Source organism: Haematobia irritans, chromosome 5 (assembly GCF_050003625.1).
Source record: "Haematobia irritans isolate KBUSLIRL chromosome 5, ASM5000362v1, whole genome shotgun sequence".
Taxonomy (NCBI): domain Eukaryota; kingdom Metazoa; phylum Arthropoda; class Insecta; order Diptera; family Muscidae; genus Haematobia; species Haematobia irritans.
In genome coordinates, this window is record NC_134401.1 from 75,661,867 (window position 1) to 75,687,407 (window position 25,541).

The 25,541-nt window shown below is 34.5% G+C and overlaps 1 protein-coding gene and 4 long non-coding RNA genes across 10 annotated transcripts in view; 3 read left to right on the top strand and 2 right to left on the bottom strand.

Moving 5' to 3' along the window:
• Positions 1–25,541, top strand: part of LOC142241600 (protein groucho-like) — a 61,864-nt gene that overhangs the window by 11,982 nt on the left and 24,341 nt on the right. For 3 of the 6 annotated variants that reach the window (XM_075313389.1, XM_075313390.1, XM_075313385.1), the window contains one exon: positions 14,474–14,590. The exons of 2 other annotated variants lie outside the window; for them this stretch is intronic. The gene's annotated coding sequence lies outside the window, so the exon portion shown is untranslated. Of the gene's footprint in view, positions 1–7,127; positions 7,490–14,473; positions 14,591–25,541 lie in introns of those variants that run through there. One more of the 6 variants, XM_075313388.1, reaches the window with a different exon arrangement.
• Positions 1,022–2,178, top strand: LOC142240821 (uncharacterized). The gene is made up of 3 exons (XR_012723399.1): positions 1,022–1,405; positions 1,470–1,575; positions 1,641–2,178. It is a non-coding gene; the product is annotated as an uncharacterized LOC142240821 (long non-coding RNA).
• Positions 4,967–5,394, bottom strand: LOC142241782 (uncharacterized). Its single transcript, XR_012723807.1, has 2 exons — positions 5,237–5,394; positions 4,967–5,169 (listed from the first exon to the last, which is right to left on the bottom strand). It is a non-coding gene; the product is annotated as an uncharacterized LOC142241782 (long non-coding RNA).
• LOC142238559 (uncharacterized) lies at positions 16,733–19,263 on the bottom strand. Its single transcript, XR_012722759.1, has 2 exons — positions 18,794–19,263; positions 16,733–18,710 (listed from the first exon to the last, which is right to left on the bottom strand). It is a non-coding gene; the product is annotated as an uncharacterized LOC142238559 (long non-coding RNA).
• Positions 19,410–20,183, top strand: LOC142238560 (uncharacterized). Its single transcript, XR_012722760.1, has 3 exons — positions 19,410–19,551; positions 19,610–19,900; positions 19,976–20,183. It is a non-coding gene; the product is annotated as an uncharacterized LOC142238560 (long non-coding RNA).

The following is a 25,541-nucleotide window of genomic DNA, read 5'->3' on the forward strand; positions in this document are numbered from 1 at the left end:
GCACTTGCTTTGTTGAATTTTGTAACAAAATGCAGCAATTTATCCAGAAAATGTTAAAATATTTAAAACTTCAACGTTCTATATCTCGACAACTAAGCATTTTTGACAAAATTGTTACTTGTTACGACAGATATCTCGAAAAATAAGCATTTTTTGAGAAAATTGTTACTTGACATTTTCTCTTTAAAAGACACTATCTACACCCATTATACACTGTTTTTGTTAAATTTTGTAAAATATTCAGCAATTTATCAAAAAAAAAAGGTTAAATATTTAAAATTTCATCGACCGATATCTCGAAAACTAAACATTTTTGACAAAATTGTTACTTTACATTTTCTCTTTAGAATATACTTTTTATACCCACTATGTACTTTTTTGTTAATTTTTTTTTAAATGCAGCAATTTATTTAAAAAAATATTCAAATATCGAAAATTTCAACATTCGACATCTCGAAAACTAAGCATTTGTGTCAACATTGTTACTTAACGTTTTCTCTTTAAAATACACTATTTACATCCATTATGCACTTTTTTATTAAATTTTGCAAAAATTTATCCAAAAATGTTAAAATATTTAAAAATTCAACGATTGATATCTCGGAAACTAAGAATTTTTGACAAAATTGTTACTTAACATTTTCTCTTTAAAATATACTATTTATACCAACAAAGTACTTTCTTGTTAAATTATGTACAAAATGCGGCAATTTATCAAAAAATTAAAATGTTAACATTTTCAACGATTGATATCACGAAAATAAGATACCTCGATTTAAGTCATTTATAACATATACCTTTTATTTTGTACCAAACTTTTTGAAATTTCCATCAATAATGGCAGAAAATGTAGAATTTTGATCATATGACGTATGTGTACCAAACATTTTTTTTATATTTCCCATTAGATGTTCTTTTTACCATTTTGCTTATTATTTATTTTTTTCGGAGGAATCGGTTATGAGGTGTATTGCGTATTCGAAAGTAATTTGCCACAACTCTTAAAATTTAACAACTTGGCAATACTGATGCGGCTATACTAACATGCTATAGATCTATTTCACTCGATCACTCGACTTCGTACGTGAGGCAGAATGAGACAAAAAATATTTGTGCTATATATGCTGTGGGCAGTGATGTCAATTGTTGGGCATTCAATTCGTCAAAAAATCGTCACCTTTAAACGAATTATTCAAACAATAGCATAACAGATGTCATTTGAATTCGATTTAATTTCATGAAAATGAGTAATCAAAGAAAACTTTGACAAATCACTACCCTAAAATGCAACGAAAAAACCATGTGGTTTTCAATACTTATTTGTGCAAAGAAGTTCGTGGTCAATTGCAAGAAATAAAAAAAATGGAAAATTTTAGACAAATAACCAAATAGTTTATAAAAATAGGTAAGTGAAAATAAAAAATGAAATAAAACTTTAAGGAAGTCACTAAATGTATATCTCCTTGCAGAAAACTAACATTATGGATTCTACGTTCTGGAAAACATTAAAAAGCTGACCGATGAAAAAATGGTGGACAATTAACTGGAACTGCTTCAAAGAGTTTATAATAATTGGTACGTCAATATGAAAAATTAAATCAACACTTTAGAGAAGTCACTAAATTTAAATCTCTTTGCAGAAAACTAAAATCTTTGGATGCTACATTCTTGCAAACATTAAAAAGCTGACCAATGAAAAATAAGTGGCTTATCGACAAGAAAAAGTTTCCAGAAACATTACAAGTGCAACCAATTAAAATTGTTAAAAACAACAAATTGTTGAAATCAACAACTTCTGGATGAAAATGTGCATCACATCGTCAGTTTAATTCATATGCTATTATCAGTTTAAAATGGATATGTTGTGAATTCCTCCTGCTGGAAATCAATTCTAACACGCGGCCCAGTACGTTCCTAATTTCAAATTGCCCGCATCTTAATAAATTTTAATGCTGTTTTATGACACCAAAAGGAAGGAAATCGAATTATCAATGCAAAAGTGTTTACTAGTTATGTTTAAGATATTTAAAGTTTTGTTGTTTGTTTTTTTTCTTATTTGTTGATATGTTTAATAAGATTATTGTTTATCAATTGATATTGTAGTGTACTATGTAGTATAGTGTATTATTATATATTTTATTTTGATGAAAATGAATAAATTATACAAAATTCATACAATTTTGGCGTTGACTTTCAATTTGAAGTGGGGATATCATTCATACAAATTTAGGTTGAAAAGTATTTGCAACGATGTTAATTTTGAATTTGACTCGCACCGAAAATTGTTTGACAAATTATTGAGTAGCGATGCATTTCAATTTGAGGATAACACTTGAGATATTATTGCTAATGTGTTGAATTTCAGTGTTGAGGGTAATGTCTGTTTTTTGTTGAGAACGCGATTTTCTCAACAATTTTTCAACTTGAATCTGACCCTAATCCTTTGAAAAAATGTTTGACAAATTGTTGAAATTTAGAATTTTTCAAACGTTTGTGTTTATTGGGTGCTAACTAATTAGTCATACAGTTTCCATTTTCCTTAAACATTGATTTATTTTAATACTTAGTACTAAGTTCGTTTCTGCCTAAAGGCCGGTACTATGTTCGGTTTTCGAGTTGAAAATCACTTTATTTTCGCGATTACTTACAATCAAAATTTTAAATAAAAACAAACAGATTGCTGTGAAGTCGTAATCGAATATAGATGAAAAAGACAATGCGTATCAATTGAGTTAAATTATCCGCTTTTAATCGCACTATTAAAAAACATTTGTTTCTTGCGATCTCGGTATTTATTTGAACAAACGGTGCTTCGAAATTCCCATTTACTCTAAATCAAGTATAGTCACCATTTGTTTAAATAAATACCGCGATCGCAAAAGGAAAACATTTTTTTAAGTTATTTTCACATCCCTATGTTCTTAAAAGCCTTTGTTTATTCATTTTTTCTATGAAATTTATTTTAATAATTTGACATATATTTTGAAAAGAATATATTCAGTCAGAACATATTCCAAAAATAAGGGCGTGTTACATTATGAAGTTGACGTGTTTTTGGAGGAAACCTTGTGTTATGAACTTGATTTTTGTATGGGAAAACGACTCGTTTTGAAATGCTTATAAAGCGAAAACATTTCAAACCCCAAAACATGCTGGGTGGGAACGCCATATTATATGCAACACCGTATAAATATGAGTGTGAAGCAGAGAAAAAAGCGGAGAATTCTCTATTTCTCAATTATCAAAATTGATCTCTCTATGGTTCTCTTTTGCTGGCTTTTTGAGGTAAACGAACGACTTCCAGTAATATTTTTGATGATTACCAAAAATTAACGGGTTCTCGAACGGAGCTAATATGAATAATATGCGTACTAAGTTCGAGTTTATCCGCTAAAGTGAAAACTAAAAACATATTTGTAGTAAATTTTAATATAACTTAATGGGGGGAATAGCCCAAAGCAAATTTTCAAAAAGTTTTTATTCCTTACAATAAATTATTAAAGAAAAGGAAATTACTTTAAACAAATATGAGAAAACATTTAACACATTAATTAACAAAATATATCTCACGACTTGAAAAAAGCGGATAATTACATTTAGAAGTAAAAAAAAACACTGTGTAATTGTGTAAAAAATGCTGCCATTTGCCCAAAAAATGTAAACTACTTAAATTTTCAACAATCGATATCTCGAAAACTAAGCATTTTTGACAAAAGTTGTACTTAATATTTTCTCTTTAAAATACCCTATTTATACCCTATATGCACTTCTTTTGTTAAATTGTGTAAAAAAATTAGCCATCTCTCAATTTTTTTTTTTTTAATATTTAAATTTTCAGCGAAAGTAGTAGTAGCTCGAAGAAGTTTCGTACTTTTTATGAAAAAGTTTCGTACTTTTAATGAAAAAGTTTCGTACTTTTTATGAAAAAGTTTCGTTCTTGTTATGAAATTGTTTCGTACTTTTTATGAAATAGTTTCGTACTTTTTTGAAAAATTTTCGAACTTTTAGAAAAAATGTTATAGTCGAAGTGCATTTGGTTGTAGTAACAAGTGTGAGAAATGTTATCACAACTTTACATGTTAAGTCTTTGAATAATTTTTCGTTTTATTGCTTCACTTTTATTCATAGCGCGCTATCATCCAAATGAGAAGTAGCATAGACATGCATAAACAAATTGAATAAAATAATACACTCAAACACATTATCAGAATCAACTTTATGTCGCGCAACTGAAATTTCAATGAAAATTCTTCGTTATTTTAAAGAAAATGTTTCGTACTTTTTATGAAGAAATTTTAACGCAGAATGTTTCGTAATATATTCATAAATTCGTAAAAACTTCTTCACAAAAATCATGAAATGTGAAGAAAGTTTCGTTAAAAGTACAAACTTTTATGAAGAAAAATTAATGAAGAATATTTCGTAGAAGTTTCGTATATTCGTAAAATAGTCTTCGTAAAATTTACGAAAAAGAATGAAAATTTCGTTGTTTTAACGAAGAATTTACGAAGAATTATTAATGAAGAATTCTTCGTAAAATTAACGAAGAGAATTCTTTCGGTGTGGTAAAATATTAATTTTCAACAGTCGATATCTCGAAAACTAAGAATTTTGGCAAAACATTGACGAAATACTTGAATACTAAACGATCGATATCTCGAGAATTAATCATTCTGGCCAAAATATTTACTAAAAAATTTCTCTTTAAAATCCCTGCCAAAATTTTTTGAATTTGGGAGCGCTTCTGAGAATCCCCAGTACGTCGAAAACAATCATATACGATATCGAAAACTCGTCGGAAAAGCGCCGTCACTATTGAGAAGTTGTACCACGCCAAGTTACTACAAAAAGGTTTCGCATGAGTGCAATTATTAGGTGCCTTTATAGATCAATTTAGAACGACGCCAATAAGAGACCCTCCAAACAATCAGAAAAAGCACATTTTAAGATAGTGGTAAAAGAATCATTGTGGTCGAGTAAAACACGTTTGTTCAGATATTTATTAATTTGATTAATTATTTACAAATTCTTAAAAATATAACATTTATACCACTATCACATCACATTTAACATAATTTTTTGCATTAATGATGATGTAGAGTTACAAGTAGCGAGTTACATGTTGCAGCGTCTATCAGCCAGTGTTTTTATTCGATGGAGGCAGCGTGTCTGTAAAATATTTGAAAAACAATCACTTTATTCCATTTGGAAAATCAAAAATTGTTCACCAATATACCTTTCACAATTTTAGGCGTAAAATCTATGTTTTCAGAACTTTGTTTTCGTTTTTATTTAAATAAAATATAACAAGCTGGTTGCGCTTGGCGTTTCACAAAAAATAAAATGGCTTTTGTAAAAGTAGTGATGGCAAAATACATGTATGAAGTACATTTTGTACTTTATGATATGCTGCCACCCATCACAGTAGGATGGTTGTAGTGACATTTACGAGTCTGTGGTAGCGATGAACATGAAATGGAACTTTGAAATGCTGGCAGGGTATATACCATTTATGCCCAGTATGAATGTTTTGTCGTAAATTTTGTAAAAAACAGAAATTTATCAAAAAAACTAACGTACCCCAATTTATGTTATTTATAACATATACTTTTTATTTTGTACCACACTTTTTGTAATTTCCATCAATAATGGCAGAAAATGTGGAATTATGATGTGTATTGCGCATCGAAAGTAATTTGCCACCCCAATAAATACAAACGTTTGAAAAGTACTAAATTTCAATAATTTTTCAAACATGCTTTCAAAGGATTAGGGTGATATACAAGTTGAGAAATTGTTGAGAATATCGCGTTCTCAACAAAAAACAGACATTACCCTCAACAGTGGAATTCAACACATTAGCAACGATTTCTCAACATATTAGCAACAACTTTTCAAACTAAATTCCATTTTAATGCTTCAAACCTATTGGAAAATTTGTTGAAAGCAAGCAATTTGCAAGGCTATTTGAATTAATGTTGAATGTGGGATTCATTATCAAATTGATATGGCGTTACCTGTGAAAAATGCTCATCCTTGTGTTTGTTGGGACAACTCTTAAAATTCAACAACTTGGTAATACTAATGCGGTTTTACTCACCAGATATAGAGCTATTTCACTCGAGCACTCAACTTCGTATGTGAGGTAAAATGAGACAAAGAATGTTTGTACTATATGTGGTATGGGCAGTGATGCCCATTGTTGGACATTCAATTCGTCACCCTAAACGATTTATTCAAACAAAAACATAACGGCAGTCATTTGAATTCGGTTAAATTTCATGAAACTGAGTAAACATAGTAACTAATTAGTCATATAGTTTCCATTTTCGAGCTTTACGGACAGATAGATTAAGGAACATGGTTAATAGAGCCATTGAAAAGAAAACGCCAGATACAAATCTATACAAGCCTATATTTGTATCTGGCGTTTTCTTTTCAATGGCTCTATTAACCATGTTCCTTAATCTATCTGTCCGTAAAGCTCGAAAAATAATTGTATTATTAAATATATTGCATTTGGACGTCAATTGCCTGTTTCGGCATCAGGCTAACATGAAATATAAGTTTCCATTTTCCTTAAATATTGATGTATTTTAATGCTTAGTACTAAGTTCGTTTCTGACTAAATGCCGGCACTATGTTCGATTTTCGAGTTGAAAATCACTTTATTTTCGCGATTACTTACAATCAAAATTTTAAATAAAACAAATATATTCCTGTGAAATCTTAATCGAATATAGATGAAAAAGACAATGCGTATCAATTGAGTTAAATTAACTGGATTTAATCGCACTATTAAAGAAAACGTTTGTTCCTTGCGATCGCGGTATTTATTTGAAAAAAAAAAACGGTGCTTCGAAATTCTCATTTACTCCAAATTCAAATATAGTCACCATTTGTTTAAATAAATACCGTTATCGAAAAGGGAAAACATTTTCGAAGTTATTTTCACATCCTTATGCAGCCATTTTTTGAAAAAGTTGGAAAAAATATTTGAATTTTCAACGATTCATATCTCGAGAACTAAGCATTTTAGGAAATAATTTTACTAAACATTTTCTACTTAGAATACATAATTTATTCTTAATTTACAATTTTTGTCTTAAACTTTGTAAAATATACAGCCAATTTTCGAAAAAGTGGTAATCCTGCCAGCATTTCAAAGTTCCATTTCATCCTCATCGCTACCAAAGACTCGTAAATGTCACTACAACCATCGCGGAAGTTCATCAAAAAGTACAAAATGTACATGAAAGTATTTTGCCATCACTACTGTTAGACCAGCCATTTTACTTTTTGTGAAACGCCAAGCGCAACCAGCTTTTTATATTTTATTTAAATAAAAACGAAAATAAAGTTCAGAAAACATAGATATTACGCTTAAAATTGTGAAAGGTACATGGTGAACAATTTTCGACTTTCCAGTGATCTTTTTCAAATATTTTTCCACACAAGCTGCCACCATAGAAAATGAACAAACTGATAGATGCTGCAACATGTAACTTGTAACTCACACCATCATTAATGCAAAAAATTATGTTAAATGTAATGTGGTAGTGGTATAAATGTTATATTTTTAAGAATTTGTAAATGTTTAATCAAATTAATAAATGTGTAAACAAACGTGTTTTACTAGACCACAATGATTCTTTTACAACTATCTTAAAATGCACTTTTCATGATTGTTTGGAGGGTTTCTTATTGGCGTCGTTCTAAATTGATCTATAAAGGCACCTAATACTTGCACTCATGCGAAACCTTTTAGTAGTAACTTGGCGTGGTACAACTTCTCAATAGTGACGACGCTTTTCCGACGAGTTTTGGATGTCGTATATGATTGTTTTCGACGTGGTGGGGATTCTCAGAAGCGCCGTCAAATTCAAAAAATTTTGGCAGAGAAACTATTTAAATTTTCAACGATCGATATTTCTTGAACTAAGCATTTTGGGCAAAATTTATACTAAAGGTGGGTATTAAGTTCGAGTTTAGCCGCTAAAATCGTCATTTTTTCACGATTACTTTTCTTAAATAATCCATTTTAAGGAATACAAATTTTGAGAAAATTTGCTTTGGGCTATTCCCCATCAAGTTATAATAAAATTTGCAACAAATATGTCTAATGTTTTACCGTTTTTGGCTGATTTAGTTTTCACTTTAGTGAAAAAATGAGGCTAAACTCGAACTTAATACTCACCTTAAACATTTTCTCTTTATAATACACCATTTATTCCCAATATGAAATTTTCGTCTTAAATTTTGTAAAAAATGCAGCCATTCCGTAAAAGTAGTAAAATATTTAAATTTTCAACGATCGATATCTCGAGATTTAAGCATTTTTAGTCAAATTTTTACTTATTATTTTCTCTTTAGAATACACCATCTATTCCCAATATGTATGGTTTGTTTAAAATTTTGTAAACTAAATAGTCATTTTTCGTGAAGATATTCGTTTATAGCTGAGTACTATGTTCAGTTTTCAAGCTGAAAACCAGCTTATTTTCACGGTTACTTTTTTTAATCAATTAATTTTGAAATATTAAATGGTTCGCAATCAATACATTGGATCTTTTTCATCCATAATTTGAAGAGACTTGATAAAAATGTTATCGTCTTCATATATATTTTTGCACTTTTAATTTAGTGTTTTGGTGAAAAACTCGAACATAGTACTCACCTTATCCCAGAAACGAACTTAGTACTAAGCCTTAAGCCTAGTACTAAGATTACGTTTTATACTCTATATATATATATATGCCTACCTATTTTTTCGTGCGAAAAATCCAGGATTGTATAAATATTTGTTGCTCAAAACAAAGATTTCGCATTTATTCCGCACTAACGTTTTTATATGGAGTATAAAAGTTTTTCGCGCGAAAGCGTGATCTTAGTACTAGGCTTATTCCGCGCTAACCTTTTTATACGGAGTATAACAGTTTTTCGCGCGAAAACGTGATCTTAGTACTAGGCTTAAACTCGGACTTAATACCTTCAGTCGCCTCTCAATAGATATTTTGCCAGATATATTGATTTTTAAGCCGAAGTAAAATTCGATAGTTGGTAACACTTTTTTTGATATGTCAAAAGAAAATTCAATATTTACATTTAAGAAGCTGCATTATTATTACCTCCGGTAAGAATTTGAATATTTGCAAATTTGTTTCATTAATTTTTAAATTATATTTTTTATTGTTCTTTTTATGGCTGTTTGTACTAATTACAGTACTTTATTCCTCACATTTGTTCCGGGTATAAAAACTATGTGGTGATTGAAATCACATCCCACGTTGTTTTTGATTTTTCTGCTTATTTTAAATCATCAAATTTTAAGAAGTTTTCTTAAAATTCTAATTCCCATGTATATGTTCTCAAACAAAATCGATATTGGATGCAATCGTAAGTCCTCATTTCCATAAATTGAAAAAAAATTATCTTAGTATATCTTGTATTTTTCTTTTCAGTGGTTGATATCAAATGGTTGGCAGGTAATAGTCGACCAAATGATCTTGTGGTGTCAAAATTCCAGTAATAAGCAGATAATCCCCCCACCACTAGAATACCCATTTTTACGTTTGGATTGCCAGTGGATGATGAATATACTACATAAGCCACTGATGATGATTGTGGCAGCCATCCAATAGATTTGTCTGTCCCCCAATGGATAAACGAGAAAATATTTGTGTTTATTAATGATTTCGTCTGCAAATAAAAAAACAACAAAAAATATTGAAAATTATGATTAACGAAATTTTCGATATTGAAGACAAAATGCCCATTATGATTTTAGATTTTGGATTGGTCATCAAATGACCTAGAAACCATAGACCACAAAATAAAAATTTTTCCTAATTTGTGATATCGTGTACGGTGTGGATTATATGTGTTTAAGCATAACAATTGACGCTGATCATCAGTTAATTTGTTTTATTTATAATGGGACAGAGAGCCCCTCTCCACGCCTACGCTGTCATTGCTGGTTTTCTTCAATGTTATGGCATCCTGTTTATTCCCCCATCCGCACCCAGTCTTATAGGCATTTCCAGTTTTGATTTCTGGCTATAAACTGTCGAGGAATTGTACAGCTTGGTTGGCCAATGATTATTCGTTTTTGTTGTTGTTGTAGCCCTTTGGAGTTGGTATTCCCGAGTTTCTCGGGAAATAGACATACGCGAAATGGCGGTTTGCACTCCTTGGATAGGGATTGTAAACACTGTCTCCGCTCCGGGCCGTAGACCCGACTGCAACGGGGGCGGATTATTCGTGGTTGTTGGTGTCTCTACGTCAGAGCTTCCCAATACAATTTGTTTAAAATGTGTGAATACAAAATTGGATACTCATTCTGATATTTTAGTAAAAACTTTTGCAGTTGTAAGTAAAGTAAACGGCTAATAATGGAGGGCCTACAACAAATTATAGAATTATATGTAACTTCTTTTCTCACTGTGGTTATAAATTAACATTTCCAAAGGTACGAATTGTACGCTCTTTTGTAGTATATTATTGATTTTTTCGAACTCAACAATTTGTGTTTTTTAACAAATTTAATGATACAAAACCTGTTCAACTAAAACTGACGCTGCGCCCGCCCTGGAACCTCGTGATGCCCTCATAGGGGGGCGCGACCCCCTCAATTTGGGAATCTCTGCTCTACGTTGTGACATTAAAAGTGAATGTTTAAGTTATGCTATGGATTTGTAGGATATTTGTTATCGGCTTCTTGAAATCACATCAGTATTTTCTGGTTAAGCCATTCTTTGACTGTGTAACCTGAAGATGAGTTCTATGAAGATTTGACCGTTTCGAGGAATGTTCACAATTGTTCTCCTTGTTTTGGGGAATATTTGAAAAATTGAATTTTAAAATTTTGGACTTTAAAGTGGTAAATAAAGGGGGATTTACATATTTCATGAAATATACCACCATGTTCTGGTTTACGAATTAGCAAAAACGCAAAATTTTATCTGCAAATAACTTCTGAACCACGTATTTTTCCAAGAAATTTCTTCTATTTAATTTCCTTATCCTTAGGAACAGTATGTAAAAATTTCGCATCATATATCATTGTGGTTCGGGAACTAGCGATAGAAGAACATTTTGCGAATTGGAAAACCAGAACAGAGGGGATAATTTTTAAATTTCATTAATGACTTTTAGTGAAAATTGGGTAAGTTGGTAAAGGAGAATTGTTGTTTACATGTAATAATATTTTGATTACATACAGCAACAATAAAACGTGAGATTTTATACCCTCCACCATAGGGTAGGGGTATATTAACTTTGTCATTCCGTTTGTTACACATCGAAATATTGCTTTAAGACCTCATAAACTATATATATTCTGGGTCGTGGTGAAATTCTGAGTCGATCTGAGCACGTCCGTCCGTCCGTCTGTTGAAATCATGCTAACTTCCGAACGTCTAAAGTAGGGCGGGCCAACTATATTATACCTGCACCAATTTGTGGATCTACATTTTCGATACTATCTGAATTCCTTCAAATTTTAAATCTAGAATGCAATTACGCGTCGTCATTTTGACGAAGGATGACTGTGTAGGGTTAATGTCCTATAGTGGACCACAATGTTAGTAAACAAATATGGGAGGCATTTAGATTTGAGGCAAAGTGTGTTTATGATTTATCGGTCCATAGATATGTACTGGAAGTATATGAAAATTGGAATAATTTTGACAAGTTTTTGACTAAGCAGTGACGATTTTACAAAGAAAATGTTGGTAGTTTTACCATTTTTGTCGAAATCCGAAAAACATATATATGGGAGCTATATCTAAATGTGAACCGATTCCAATCAAAAATTAATAAAAAAATTTACTTGAAACAATGAGTAAAACTGATATTCTAGTAATACGTGTCAATGTTGATTGAAAATGTTTTAATCCGATTTGCTTGAAACTTTGCACAGGGAGTAGAAGTAACATTATAGCTATGTTGGTTGAAATCATTCCATATTCAGATATAGCTTCCATATATATCTTTCGCCCGATATGCACTCATTTGACCACAGAGGCTAAAGTTTAACTCCGATTTACTTCAAATTTTGTACAGGGAGTAGAAGTAACATTTTAGCTATACGTGCCAATGTTGGTTGAAATCGGTTCAGATTCAGATATAGCTCACATAGATACCTTTCGCTTGATTTGCACTTATATGACCGCAGAGGCCAAAGTTTTACCCCGATTCACTTGCAATTTTGCACAATGAGTAAAACTGACATGCTTGCTACACATGCCAATGTTGATTGAAATCGCTTCAGATTCAGATATAGCTCCCACACATATAGTTCGCCCGATTTACACTCATAGGCCAAAACCATAGGCCAAAATTTTACCCCGATTTATATGAAATTTTGCACAAGGAGTTGCAGTGTCGTTCTAGGTATACCTGGAAATGTTGCTTGTAATCGGTTAGTATTCAGATATACCTCCTATATATATCGTACGCCCGATTTACACTCATATGGCCACAGAGCCAAAAGATTTATTTCAATTTATTATTTTTGTATGCCAAAGTTGGTTGAAATCGATTTTGATTCACATATAGTTCTCATATATCTTTCGCCTTATTTATACTCATGTGATCACAGAGGTTAAAGCTTTACCCAGATTTAAATGGAATTTCGCACAGGGAGTAGAAGTTTAACTCTAGCTAGGCTTGGAAAAGTTGAATTACAATTGCTTAAGATTCAAATATAGCTCCCATATACATACATATCGCCCGATTTGCGCTCAGTTGACCACAGAAGCCAAAGTTTTACTCCGATTGACATGCCATCTGTGCATGCCAAAGTTGGTTGAAATCGATTCATATATATCATTCGCCGGATTTATACTCATGTGCCCACAGAGGACCAAAGTTTTACTCCGATTTACTTAAAATTTTGCACATGGAATACATATGACCACGGAGACCACATTTTCACTCCGGTTTACGTGATATTTTTCACAGAGAGTAGAACTCACATTCCATATGTGCATAACAAAGTTGTTGAAATCGATTCAGATATAGCTCGCACATATATCTTTTGCCCCATTTATACTCATGTGACCAAAGAGGTCAAAGTTGTACCCAGATTTAATTGAAAGTTTCCATAGGGAGTAGGTGTCATTCTAGCTATACAGGTATGCATGGCATAGCTGATTGAAATCGGATAAGATGTAGATATATTTCACCTATATTTATCTTTCTCCCGATTTAGTCTCATGTGACCACGGAGGCGTAAGTTTCACATCGTAGTGAAACGTGGAATTTTGCAGAGAACGTAGTTATTATTGACACACGTACTTTATAATGGCCGGAATGCACCTATAGGGAAATTTTCGCTACCCATATTTTGCATTGATATTTTAATTACAATAATTTCCAAGAGCCGCATTTATTAATTGTTTACATTATGCTCCTTTAAGATGGGCGTGTCAAATTATATATATATACGAAATATCCGCTAGAGGTGCATACCGGTCTTTAGCTGCAAAATATTAAATTTTGGTATGCTGAACCAAATTATATTGCATATACGTTTATGTTTACATTTGTTGATTTGGTAATATAGGAAATGTCAAAGGCGATACCTATTAAGAGAATAAACGGCGCCATAAATGCAATTATATTGGAAAAAAGTGGCAACATCTTTTTTTAATAAAAAATAAAAAAACGGCGAAATTTAATAGAATTCATGTAGAAATAAATGTGAAAAGACAATAAAACACATTAAATAGGATAGAGGTGTTCATTCCAAAACAAATCTAAAAAAAAAAAAAAGTCCCGAAACTATCAACGTCTCCGAACAATGCGTTGCACTGAAGAAAAACAGCGGGACAGTCCTTGAACAATGCAAATGAGCCCAAACAATGCGCAACGATGAAAAAGTGTCTTCAAACAATGCGCTGCGAGTAAATATATATATATATATATATATATATATATATATATATATATATATATATATATATATATATATATATATATATACATATACAGTATGTCAAGAAAGTGTTTTGACAATAGGATAAAACTTATGTTTTGTTCCAAAATTAAATATAATTTAATTTTAAAAAATATTTTATTATGTATTTTGCAAAGTATACATATTTTATTTTTCTCAAAGCGAATTAACAACTCGATTTTTACTTTTTTTACTCGATTTTTCTGGAATTTGAAATATTTGGCAATGTCAAAAGACTTTCTTGACATACTGTATATATATATATATATATATATATATATATATATATATATATATATATATATATATATATATATATATATATATATATATATATATATATATATATATATATATATATATATATATATATATATATATATATATATATATATATATATATATATATATATATATATTTTTTTTTTTTTTTTTTTTCTTTGAAATTTAAGTTGTTCTCCCCACTTGCTTTTCTATGTTTAAAAATTTCTAATGCATATTTATTTCTTAAAGATTTCAGTTTCGACGGCATGGCGCAATTTTTACATCCAGAGGAATTTTATATATTTTAATAATAGTATTTATAAATAAATAATAACCTTTTAATAGTTGTTTTTACAAAATCAAGAATTATTTCTATTATTAGTATTACTAAATTTCGTTTCATTAAAAATATCAAAGAATATATATATATATATATATATATATATATATATATATATATATATATATATATATATATATATATATTTTTTTTTTTTTTTCTTTGAAATGTAAGTTGTTCTCCCCACTTGCTTTTCTATGTTTAAAAATTTCTAATGCATATTTATTTCTTAAAGATTTCAGTTTCGACGGCATGGCGCAATTTTTACATCCAGAGGAATTTTATATATTTTAATAATAGTATTTATAAATAAATAATAACCTTTTAATAGTTGTTTTTACAAAATCAAGAATTATTTCTATTATTAGTATTACTAAATTTCGTTTCATTAAAAATATCAAAGAATTTATTACAATTTGTTATATTTTACCAAATAAATGATTTAATTTTCCAATGGAAACATGTATGAATCCAAATAAAGACATACTTATTTGAATAAAAATAGTTTTATACTTTTGGGTTATGGTATAAAATACATATTCTTACTCTTTTTCCAAAACCGCTTGATCTTTAAATGAAATTTGCATATTTTCAGACATTTCGATTTCGACATTTCCTAAATTGTCAATGTATTGGCTAAAAGAGTTAAAATTATAATAAATTGTTTGTTAACGTTACAATACTGGAAATCATACTCATGGATTGGAGATTGATTTCTGTTCACCACAAAGGGAACTGCATTTGGGAGAAGTGTATACCTCTTTCCACACGTAGCAATCTGATCCGGAAGAAAGTGATCCCCGCATATAAAATGATTCGGCTTAAATTCAATGCCACAAATTTTACTCCACGTAATGCAACATCGAAAACTTTTAGGCACGCTAAAAAACGGCCCATTGTTGGTATTGTCCTTTTTTCCACAAAGATGACACTTCCGCATATTTTTTCTTTTTATTTCTTTCTTTAGCTACACCAAAAAGAAACTAAATTTTGTTGTTGTTTTTTTTTTTTTATTAAATGTAAGAATTGAATTAAAGTGTTGAAATATATCTATAACTGTAATACAAATGTTCAAAATATCAAGTAACTCGGAATGGTTTACGAATTCGCAAAACGCAAACATTTTCTCAATCATTATTTTGGCACTGTAATATATAATACGATATTTTAAAAAACTGTATCAGGAATAGGAATTTAATTTCTAAAGGGGTATCGGTTGACGAGTTATTGACAATTCGAAATTTTGCGAAATCGTAAAGAGAACGATGTTTGTTGAAATTACGCTACAGTCTTCAGTAATGGAGCTACCATGCGAAAACTTTGCACATCCGTCTTTTGCCTTCTCGAGAAAGTTTTAATATAGCCCCCATAAAGACCGATATTTGAGATCGTTAAGAGCTATGCAAAATTTGTTATATATTGGGTCATATTTTAATATAGTAGCTTCCATATAGGTCAATCCCAATTTAACTTCTTGTAGGGATGGTAGCATCATTTTGTTTACAATGTGCTTAAGATATAAATAGAAAGAATTGCCGGTTAAAAAAATGTGTACTGACAATCCATTACGAGATATTTTCAAAGAAAATTATTTTATAACAAATCACTTGCCAAGCCACCTCTACGTTCCACGAATTAGGCATCCAGTGTTACTTGCAGGTTCACAGTTGCGCCTTTCAGTGTTTCCTTCACAACTTCAACCAGGCTTTGTTGTAGGCCAATAATCACAGTTGTTATATGTATATTTGCGTTTACTTTGGTTTGCCTTACGGCGAAAAACATCGGAGCACATTGCCGATGGCTGTCAGTTGACCGCTTGGCGGCGGGTCGTGGTACGCTGGAGTTTTCCTTCGGCTTAGCATCAGCTGTCGTGAAGTTCTTGCCGCTCAAGAGTCAATACCTTACCATACAATAACAAAAAAATCGAAATGATCGTACCACTTTACTTGGTTGATTTACACAAACGATAACTTGATGGGTACGGAGATATTTTCTGGAATCCTGGAGACATTTGGATCCCACATCGCCCTCCCTATGGGTTACTATTGAGTACACCCTCCCTGTGGCCACTACTAGATCGAACAAGGGCCCCTAAAATTCCATGTCTCTGGTTTCCACTCTACATTACCTTTGTTCTATCTACTCCGAAATCATTTTGACAAGTTCAGTTCATAATTCACCACAAAATTCATTTATTCTTACGTCTGATAATGAGATGCACACGAATTTCAATTATTTGGCTTATACATAGCAGTAGTATTAAAATAACTAGCATGTAATGTGGTATCAAGAAAGACTGGTAGAAAGCTATTCCCCAATGGGACTCTAGAACTACCTCGATTTAAAACAATTTAACTATTAAGTAATCTAATTTACTTTCGATTTCAAAGCTTCTTCACTTTGATTGGTACTTAAAATGCAAGGTCCCGAAAGTGGATTAGATTTCTATCGCCTTTGCAGACTTAAAATAATATTTCACTTAAGATTTAGACAATTCAGTGCAGAATATTTACTTTATAATATCTGTGTTGGCCTCTCGTCAACTTTTACAAAAAAAAAAAACAAATGTACCAATGGATTTAGGTTTTGATTATAATAATTTTCTTTGTGTATGATGCAGGTCAATCTTTCGTCGACTTAGCAGAAAATTAATAAAACTTTTCTTATTATGGTGGACGATGACTTGTCCACCGTAAAAAAATTTACTAATAATTTATATACTACTGTAGGTGTTCATGTTTTGGTGATTCAGTTTTAAAAATTCTTTAATAAGGAACATACATAATGATCTATATAGGTCCCCTTTTTACTCTAAATTTATTTCTAGCACCGATAGAAATATCTGGCCCTGGATTTGGGACACAAATTGAAACATCTATTAAATGAACGAATACTCTAATTTCCCCACCTAAAAACGATCGTCCTTCGGTTGGTTTTCATTATTTACACAAAAATAGTCACTGATCAAAAATTGCTTGTTGATTTACTTTGATAACCTAATTTTGCTAAATTTTTATGAATTCTCTTATTATGGATAATGATATTAAAAAGGTAATAATTGTATAAATTTTGTATTATATTTCTCCAAAAATTGAATTTAGATTATATTTTCTTTTCTTCCTTAAACCATTTCTTTTATTTCATTTTTTTTTTACTTTGTACAAAATTCTTTGTTCTTATTTACTCTTGTTATGGTTTAAGGATTTTCTGTTGGTTCTCTATACAGAACAAGACGATGTTGTTAAGCAACATTATCGTGCTTTACATTCAATTCGCTTTGGAAAAATACTTTTCGCTATATAATTATAGTTGACCATAAAACTTGTTACTTGTTAAAATAATATTGTGACTCGTCGTTCTGTTACTTTTCTCCAGGAGACATCTTAAAAATAAATACACGTTGCCAAGCTCGGCAACTCGGAATTTTCTGCATTCAGACACGACGTAATTTTCTCGAAGCATCGATCATACAAATCTACATACAGTTAATCGTACTTACATACAACCATTGCCTTATATTATATAGGGTCTGTACGATACCGAACTGAACAATCACTGCCGATGACGACGATGGTGTATCAATGACGTCTCCTAATGTTGTATCCCCTGGCGATGTAAAACTGTACGTTGGTGTAGAAAATATAGCTGGACATACGATGGTTTTCCTATCTTCGCCTTGGAAACGCCAGTACACTGTCGAAAAACCGCTTCGCCCTAACTCGTCTTTGCGCTGGTTATGTCGTCGCCGTATGCTTCTGCCAAGGCGATGGCAACGCGGCGATGTCTTCGATACCACGTGGTCGACTTGTGCAATTGGGTTATCTTGTCATTCGTAGTTGGCCAAAATTCTACTTTTGCAAATATTACCAACGTGAAATTTCCACACAACTTGCAATAATTTTCTTCCTCGGGACACCCCAATGCATTAATTTGCAAGGGATGGTCGAAGCTTTCGTTTTATTTTCCAACAGCGTTTTCCAGAGGAATTCCAAAAATAACAATTAGGGGTTTGTTTACGTCCCTCCAAAATCGGAGGGAAACCCTTGAGCCTTCCGTGCAAACGTGAGATGATCTGGTAGCCCTCAATCCAAAATTATGACGCCCGGTGTGGAGCGGGAATCCTCGTGTGCCGAACTAGAGATTTCTCTGTAATTACACACACGAACCGCATAAGCGGTTATCAAAAACTTGCCGTTGCATACCCGAACAATCAATCTAGTTCTACTTACTGATTATTTATGTGGTCAATGTCAGAAATTTGTCAGGGTGTCGCTATTATAACAAATAATTAAGATCAAATATGATCTTACACTTTTCTATACCGAGACAAAAGTTACAACTTCACTGCGTCGGCTTACAACTTGGAAAGAAGGCAGATTTTGCGTATTTGCAAAAATTACATCTCCTTTTTCCCTTTACATTCGTATCTCTTTCTCGTTTGTCACCTGTAGTCATCCCTGTCCTTACTACTATCGAAATCGTCTCTGTGGTTATTCCAAAATGACGAATGTATTAGCGCTCCATATGGGCGGAAGCGTACTCACAATGCGCAGCGTAGCCAGTTCCATCAGAAAATTTATCGACCGGCGAAGGCGATGTTAAAGTTGACACAACAAACCCGATCAGTTACCGAAGCCTGCCGCAGGTCAACTGCATCGGGAAGTCTACTTTAACACTGAAGTGGGGAAGAACCACGCCCTGAGAGTCCAGCCGGGAACTAAATAGTGTGTCCGTAGGGCATGTCCCTTTGCCCCCCTAATAAGCGCAATCGGTGTCGCCAGCAGTGTGTAAACTATGCCCTAGACCAAATCCGGGTATTCGATTGATACCGAATACCGACTATCCAGGTCAACAACACTCTGAGTCTCCATATTTGTTATGAAAATTTGAAAAAAAGGAACATAGAATTGGGAAATGTTGGAAACCCGTCAAGAAATCTATGGAAAAATATGTTTACTATCACATGCCGTTCAAAAGATAAGTGTCGGTGAGTACGTGTATATTATCCACATCACAGTAATTGCTCAATACTATATCCCCACCAGGCGGCCACCCAAAGGAATGATGAAGTAAACATACGATACCGGGCCGTATTAAAAATTGTGCCTGTCATGTGCCAAATGCGTCCACAAGGATACGAGCGGCAATAGAATTAATAAAGGACGATTCATTGATTCCAATTCGTGATGGGTGTTCCCAAATTGGTAATCAAAGAAAAAGCAAAAAGAAAAATTCAATAGAAAACACATACGCCTTTGCGTATATTGCAAAATGGTCTGAACAAAAGATCCTTTAGGGCGACAAATGATTATGGGCATAAAAGTTGTCGGGTACAGGTAAGTCATTAACACAAAATAAATGTCGGTTTCAAAAACAACTATAATATTCCATTAATCTCCTTATCATTGCAGACTACGGCTGGCGTCATCAAGGATCATTGTCGGAAAGAGTGTCACACGATATAATTAAAGGTTCAGAAGAGATGACATAATGATCCGCGCTGTGTAGCAAAATTTTTAATGATCCCCAAGTAGATGCCTCCAGTTATCCAAGAATGATCACTCGTAAAAATTTGTGATAGTGGTGTGAGCAAAAATAAATGCGATTGTAAAAACAATATGTGTATGTTTCAATAGCTTAGGGATGTGATGTTGATCGTTGCGGTCTCCCCTTTCTCCTTTTACTCGTGAATTGCAAGTAGGTAATACTGCCACTTTAGGCATTTGTCCATTTGTCCGGTGGACTTTCACTAAAGGTGTTGGTTTGATCCGTTCTTTGCTTCTTAACATTCGTTTCAACTACTGATGAAGTCAAAGAGTTTTAACAGGATACCATAAACGGGTAAAACAAAATTCGCATTAGCCTGCACTCGGAGGTACAAGTCGAGAAAAATGTCAAGGATAGTTTCCAAATCACTTTTAGAGTGTTGCCACAGGGATGACAGTTTCGCTCATCAAAATAGCATCGTAACCAAATGTCTCTAGCACCTAAGAACCATAGAAGCGTACTACTGCAGTCTAGGCTATCCAAAAGTTTATCCGTTTCCATTTATATTAGCGGCAATGAACAACTTAATCCGGAGATGAAAGCAGATCATTCAACTACTCCAGTCCATAACAACGATTGGAAAATGGGTTATTGTCCTTAAATGTCGAAAGAATATTCTGAATCGGTGGGTAGGTGGTGAAAATGTTCAAGGGCATTGCGACGATTGAAAGGTACGAGATACTGGAATATTTAAGGAGCCTCCAGAGAATGATATGGGTTCATCCGTGTACAATGTCGCAAGATGTGAAACAGGTTGGTAAAGGCTATAATCGAAAATATTGCCGGGCAAAATCCTAGTCGAGACGCCAGTTGACCGTTTCGGTGTCCTTAAATCCGGTCGAACCCGCATTTAGGATATTAATACCGGCAACGATTCCTCCGACGTTTACAGAAGTCATTCCTACCTCATCGAGGCGAAATAATTCGTCAAATTAATCACCGATTTTAACGACAGGGCGGAATTGTCTGCACCTCCAACCCTCAAAGAAATTTGTAAGTAAATACGGCAGAAAAGTCCGTCAGAACAGCAGCAAGTCAGCTAAAAAAAGAAAACAGTCGCAGTTGGCCGAAATGGCAAACACTGTCTGCTATTCTTCCTCAAGGTCGATCACGCCAAAACATATTCTTTTCCTGCCAAAACCCACAAAAAGTTAAGCCAGGGAACTACCCCCTCACCACAAAACGGTATATCACGAATATGTCCAGTATTTACCCAAAAATCTGAATACTTCCCTAATTAAGTCACAGTAGCAACCAAAATGTTTCAGGATACTAGGGAGCTCGTACACAGAAAAAATTACTCATGATCCCTAAATATACCTCGGGTACACCGAAAAAAGTTTCACGTAAAATTATTCAATTAAAGTCTTAATTGATTTTTTTTTATTAAATATTCAATCGCAAAGTTAATTGATTCAACAATTCCCTTTAATTGAAAAAAAATCATTCACAAAAATTAATAATATCCGTTAATTTTTTAATTGGATCAATTAATTTTTAATTGATACTACCATTTCGGCGATTGAAGAGATTGCAATAAAAAATTTATTGGATCAATTAATTTCGTGATCGAATCAGAAAAAAAAATTTCCCTGTGTGTAATATTTGGAAACATAAAAATTATCGAACCTATTGTCCTCTAAACAAAAATATAACCGTATACAGGATTCATAAGCCTTCGACTAATTTGCTTCATTCAGTATGCAGCTTTGATACCGGGAAACAAACCCCAAAACTTAATAGGCAAAAATACACCCAAAAACGAGATAATTCGTCATAAGCATCATCGGTATGGGGTCTCTCAAGGAAGGGAATTCGAAAATACACTACAAGAAAACTCTATTATAGACACCCTTTCCCCAAATCAGTCGGAATCGCATCACTGTCTCACTTTTGCCCCGTTGGAGCCATATGCTGCAGATCCTTGGCGTGGTATGTTCCCATGTGCCTCCCACCCAGATCCTCAATGTCATATAAATGCCTTCCGACCTGCCTCACGACCCTGCACTTAACAAACTTCTTGCATAACTTGGCGTTAATGCCCCTAGAGGCGTCACTAAGAATGAAATTCCTTCGTAAAATTTCCTGCCCCGGAAGAAATCGTATTTCGCGCGAACGGGTGTTGTACCTGCTCACACTCTTCTCGTAAGCCGAGTGTAAGTTGTCCCTAACGGAACTCCTCAATATCTGCAACATATCACCCTTCGGCAGAATATCGACGTCGCCAACCTCCAAAGTGCCTAATTTTTCGGCTACGTCGTATGCACTGGCATGCGTCATCATATTAAGCCCAAATAGAGAAAAATATGGGGAGTAACCCGTCGCCGTGTGTACTGTCGATCTGAGTGAACTCTCCACAGCCGACAAATGCCTGTCCCAATTAGTTTGATCTTCCGATACATAGGTTCTAATTGCAGAGATTATAGACCGGTTAACCCTTTCGGAGGCATTTGCTTGTGGAGAGTACACTGCATTCCGAATATGTTTGCAGCCATATCGGCCAAGCAAAGAGGCGAAGTCCTTCGAGACGAATTGCCTCCCGTTATCTGAGTGTACACTTTGAGGCACACCGAATTTATGAAAAACTTCTGCCTCAAGAAATCTGACGACCAGTTCAGAGGTGGCTTTTCGCATCGGTCGAAGTAAGACAAATTTCGTGAAATGGTCTAACACGATAAATATGAAAGTGTTGCCAGATTTCGAGCGAGGGAATGGTCCGATAAAGTCTATGTATATCTTTTGCCATGGACGGGCGGTGATGGTCTCGGCTCCCATTGGCGGGCGCAAAACTTTGTTCGGAGCTTTGACCTCCTTACAAAGAACACATTTGCCAATAATATCCCGAACCTGGGCTGCCATTCTCGGCCAATAGAAATATTGCCGCAAACCCGCAATAGTCTTGCCGATTCCACAATGGGATTTGTTCGTCGGTTCATGAGCGTTGGTCACCAAATCGGATGTCAGGCCGGATGGAACCCAGACCTTCCAGGTGAAACTCTCATGAATACTACTTCCATCGGATGGCAGGGTTCTCTTGTACACGAAACCATCGACAATTTTGAGATCTGGCAACCTGTCAGCATATTCGGATACGTGGTCCCTGAGTTGAGTATATTCCTCATTCTGAAACTCCGGAGACTTCAAATCGATGAGGGGTCTTTCATCAACGAACATGTTGACCTCATCGACCTGAAGGCGAGATAGAGTGTCAGCTACTACATTCTGGCTGCCTTTCCTATGCTCAATATCAAATTGGAAACTTTGTAGCTGCAGACTCCATCTCGCTAGTCTCCCACTCAGGTCCTTCTGGTTCATGAGCCACTTCAAAGCGCTATGATCCGTAACAACAGTGAATTCTATCAGCTCAATGAAGGGTCGGAACTTCTTAATAGCGCTCACTACAGCCAAGCACTCTCGCTCCGTAACGCTATAGTTACGTTGCGCGCTAGAGAGCTGTGCGGAGTGAAAAGCTATAGGACGTTCTATACCTTCAGAGTCTAACTGGTAAAGAACCGCGCCTACACCTAAGTTGGATGCGTCACATTGCACGAAAAATCTTTTAGAAAAGTCCGGATGGGTCAGAACGGGAGCGCTGGTCAAGGCCGATTTAAGTCCATTAAAAGCCTCGATAGCCTCGAGATCGAAAACGAACTTCTTAGACTTCTTCAAAGTCCTCGTGATTGGAGCCGAAAGTGTTGCATAATCTTGTATAAATCTGCGGAACCAAGAGCAAAGTCCAAGGAATCTTCGCACATCTCGAGTACATTTTGGTATGGGAATCTTCGTAATACCCTCGATCTTTTCTAGATCGGGCTTAAGATTACCCCCACCCACAATGTACCCGAGGTACCGTAGCTCCCTTTGACAAAACCTTGATTTCTTTAGATTTATCGTAAGATTAGCTGCTGACAATAGATCACCCACTCTCCTAAGCAGGGACATATGAACATCGAACTCAGAAGACACCACTAACAAATCGTCTAGGTACACGAAAACATGCTGCCGCAATTCCGGGACGATTACCTTATCCATTAACCTACATAACCGCTGAGCTGCATTACACAGCCCAAACGGCATGACGGTAAACTGATAGTGTGGTCGTCCTGGAACTGTGAAAGCAGTTTTCGGCCTGCTTTCCAGGGCCAAAGGGATTTGCCAGAAGGCGTCCTTAAGATCGATGCTCGAAATGTAGTATGTATCCTGCAGTCTACCCAAAAGAGAGTCGATGTATGGGAGAGGATACGCATCCTTGATCGTTACGTTGTTGAGTTTACGAGCATCCAAACAAAGTCTGTTCTTCTCCCCTCGCCGAACCAGAGTTACGGGAGAATTCCAGGGACTATTGCTGATTTCAATAACTCCTAAACCCAACATACGATCCAACTCCTCATACATCAACTTCTCCACTGCCGGGGATATCGGGTAGTAGCGTTGCTTTATCGGGACTGCATCTGCAGTATTGATATCGTGAGTCTCCATCCAGGTTTTCCCCAGGCCATGAGCCTCGAAGTCTAAGAAATGTTTCTTAGCTTCCTCCAACGCTCTATGTTGCGCATCCGAGAGAATGTGTGTATTTGGCTCGAGCTGGATATCTTCTATGTGCATACTACAAATGAGATTGGGAGCCACACTGAAGCTTTTCCAGAAATCAATTCCACAATACATCTCATTTTCCAGGGAGGGTACCAGATAGACCTCCAACGCATGGACCTGATCATTATACCCAATGTCAACCACAACTCTGCCGATACACGGGGCCCTCTGTCCGTTCGCCGTCCCTACGCTACTCTTATACACCGGATCAATTCTCAACTTCAATCGCCTGACCAATTCCTCACAATTCCTTCCCAATACGGTGACCGTGGCGCCGCTGTCGAACAATGCGATAACCTTCACCCCATTCTCCGAAACCTCGCGAAAAGGCCTCGGGTCTGAATCGGAAACAGCACCTATCCTAGCCGAAGCTATGTCCAATCGGTGCTGACGCCGGCGCCTGTACCGCTCTCGGGCTTTTAAAATCCTAGTTGAAACAATCGGGGCACTAATTTCCGAATTAAAAATACGCTCCCTCACACGCAAATAGTTTGCCAAACGTTCATGGAAGGGCTTTAATATGTCTGGTTTGTATATTTTTTCAGTCTTAGCTGGCTTAGTGGGGTTGAGGATACGATTTGGAAGGAACGAGTTCCCAATCTGGCTCTCGTCTCTGTTCTCGTTAGCGACTAATCGCTGGTTGGATTGGAACGCGATTCCCCACTCGTCACGTTCTGTCGCCCGTTTCCCTGCTGGCACCGTTCGCACTGCGGGGCTGTGACTCCCGCTGATCCACAGCGGAAACAGAATAACGCCCTTTGAGAGGAAACGCACCTCCGGAAGGTATGTCCTACCAAGCCACAATTCCAACACTTCATTCCCTCCTTATCATACGAT